This window comes from Leuresthes tenuis, unplaced genomic scaffold, assembly GCF_036924035.1.
Source record: "Leuresthes tenuis unplaced genomic scaffold, fLeuTen1.0.hap1 SCAF_5, whole genome shotgun sequence".
In the NCBI taxonomy this organism is placed as follows: Eukaryota; Metazoa; Chordata; class Actinopteri; order Atheriniformes; family Atherinopsidae; genus Leuresthes; species Leuresthes tenuis.
Window position 1 is genome coordinate 25,921,298 of NW_027325359.1, and position 2,767 is coordinate 25,924,064.

General features: G+C 45.8%; 3 non-coding genes across 3 annotated transcripts; all 3 read right to left on the bottom strand.

Annotated features, from left to right (window-relative positions):
- Positions 1-324: 324 nt before the first annotated feature.
- LOC140308340 (U5 spliceosomal RNA) lies at positions 325-438 on the bottom strand. Its single transcript, XR_011916297.1, has one exon. It is a non-coding gene; the product is annotated as a U5 spliceosomal RNA (small nuclear RNA).
- Positions 439-849: 411 nt separating this feature from the next.
- LOC140307942 (U2 spliceosomal RNA) lies at positions 850-1,040 on the bottom strand. The gene has a single exon (XR_011915961.1). It is a non-coding gene; the product is annotated as a U2 spliceosomal RNA (small nuclear RNA).
- Positions 1,041-1,325: 285 nt separating this feature from the next.
- LOC140308245 (U5 spliceosomal RNA) lies at positions 1,326-1,439 on the bottom strand. The gene has a single exon (XR_011916209.1). It is a non-coding gene; the product is annotated as a U5 spliceosomal RNA (small nuclear RNA).
- Between the last annotated feature and the right edge of the window lie 1,328 nt (positions 1,440-2,767).

Here is a 2,767-nt window from a genome sequence, read left to right on the forward strand (position 1 = left end):
CCTTGGTACAAGCCTCAACCAGGTGCCCATGCTCACCACACTTGCGGCAGAGCTTGGGCTGCCCCTGGTACTGGATGTAACCTCGGTTTTCGAGGTGGCCAGAGTGTCACTTTGCATCTCCGCCCACCCGCTGCACTGAGCACTCTTCAGCCCTTTTAAATGGTATAACTTTGCACTCCCGCACGCTCCAGCGAGCACCATTCAAGCAACAACTTTGCACTCCAGCTTCAAACATCGGCACAGTCGCAACAAGTAAGGCAACTCTACTCAGAGAAGTCACTCTGCACAGTAACAAGATTTCTTTTGCACAGACAGAAAGGGCTTCACCCGCAAAGGTAAAGCCTGCCAAAAATAGCAACAACTCATTAGTGCTGCTCTCCACGGAAGTCTTTAGTAAAAGGCGAAAGACTTGTACATTATGAAGAGAAACCAGAGTACGATTATCTGTCACTGCGGGAGCAGGGCATCAGGCTAGTTGGCATAGCCACCTTCCCCATGGTGAGCTTTGCTTGGTTGAGACGCTTGCTCCCCCTCCTTGCTCCTCGGCTGACCAAGTAGGAAAAATCGGGCCCTATTCGATGGCTGCCTTGTCTTTTACTCTGTGCAAAAGACAAGGCAGCCACAAACACCACGGGAACACCGTATTGAGGCTTTGTTCTGACCGCTCATTCAGTGTCGCGTTTCTTTCAAGCAATTCTCCCGGTTAGCCCGCACTCGGCTCGCCCCCAGAGCTGTGTTAAAGTCTACTTCGCATTCACTCTCTTTTCTCAGCAGACTAAAAGAAAGTTTCATCTTGGGCTCCCTGAAACTTCCATCCTGCACCACTGTTTGCTTTTTCACAAGAGCAGAGAAGAGCGCACCGTTCCCAGCGGCACTGCAGTACCGGGTCGATGCTTGGAGTGAACGGAGCAAGCTCCTTTTTCAACTCCTATTGCTAAAAATCCATTTAATATGTAGTCCTCGTACAAAGGCCATATCAGATATTAAACTGATAAGAACAGGTACTACACTTGATCTTAGCCAAAAGGCCGAGAAGCGATAACTGTCCACTGGTTCACGTCCGAGGGCCCTTCCTGGCACAATGCACACTTGTAGCGGTGTTCTTTTTATGGCCATAGGTGGCCAGAGTGTCACTTTGCACCTCCGCCCACCCGCTGCACTGAGCACTCTTCAGCCCTTTTAAATGGTATAACTTTGCACTCCCGCACGCTCCAGCAAGCACCATCCAAGCAACATCGGCACAGTTGCAACAAGTAAGGCGACTCTACTCAGAGAAGTCACTCTGCACAGTAACAAGATTTCTTTTGCACAGACGGAAAGGGCTTCACCCGCAAAGGTAAAGCCTGCCAAAAATAGAAACAACTCATTAGTGCTGCTTTCCACGGAAGTCTTTAGTAAAAGGCGAAAGACTTGTACGTTATGAAGAGAAACCAGAGTACGATTATCCATCACTGCGGGAGCAGGGCATCAGGCTAGTTGGCATAGCCACCTTCCCCATGGTGAGCTTTGCTTGGTTGAGACGCTTGCTCCCCCCCTTGCTCCTCGGCTGACCAAGTAGGAACAATCGGGCCCTATTCGATGGCTGCCTTGTCTTTTACTCTGTGCAAAAGACAAGGCAGCAACAAAAACACCACGGGAAAACCGTATTGAGGCTTTGTTCTGACCGCTCATTCGGTGTCGCGTTTCTTTCAAGCAATTCTCCCGGTTAGCCCACACTCGGCTCGCTCCTAGAGCCGTGTTAAAGTCTACTTCGCATTCATTCTTGATTCTCAGCAGACTCTTGGGATTTTATCTATAAAATGAATTCCTTCACTCAAACTATGTTAAAACTGCTTTGTCCTTCATATTTACCATGTCTAGAAAGATTTAAACAAAAAAAACAACGTTGTACTTTGCAGTAAAAGACAGAGCAAATCTAAAGTTTCATGAATCCGAGAATAAGCTTACTTTCATGAGTTCTTCACGATTTGGGATTTTGCTATAAAATGAATTCCTTCACTCAAACTAAATCGCTAATCTGTTACATGTAAGGCAGATGTCAAATTCACCGAAATAGGATCTAAGGGTATTCGGCCAATCGAGCTGTAGCAGCTTCGGTAAAAGAGTATAAGTTGAAGAGTTTGTGAATAAAGGTGTGCGCACACATAGTGAGCTGTAGGAAAATAGGCAGGGAGCAATGCCGGCTGGGGTATATGTTCTTGTATGTTGTCTGACTGTTTGATTTGAATGTGTTGTGTAAGTGTCCCGTTGAATGTTACATGTTTGGGCTTTGACACGCTTCACTGTGGTTGTTAACTGTGTGGTGTGTCCTGAAATGTTATATGTTTGGGCTGTGTGACATGCTTAATGCTTGTCAGTAGCTACCCACTTATTCATATATAGCAACTGACAACATAAGAAGTCCGGACATACTTTGATAGTAGTTGTAGAAGTATCCTTATTGATAATAGATAAACTAATTCATAGTGATAGAACAGTAGATGAACAGGTGCCTGCACATGTCTCACGAAAATAAAATGGGTGTATGATTGCTGACGGCAGAGCAATACTGCCAAACTTATGAGTTCTTGTGGCAAACTTGATTCAGTGTCTTGACGTGTATACGCTGTTTCGCTGACTTGATTGTCACAAGAAACAAAGTGTGTTTGATAAGATCCGACCATTTTATTACGGGAGGATCAGTATCAGTATTCGGCTGCAAGTAGGTGTGAATGTCCAACCATAATTTGTAAAAAGCGGGTAAGAAAAGGTTCTCATGCCCGACTAT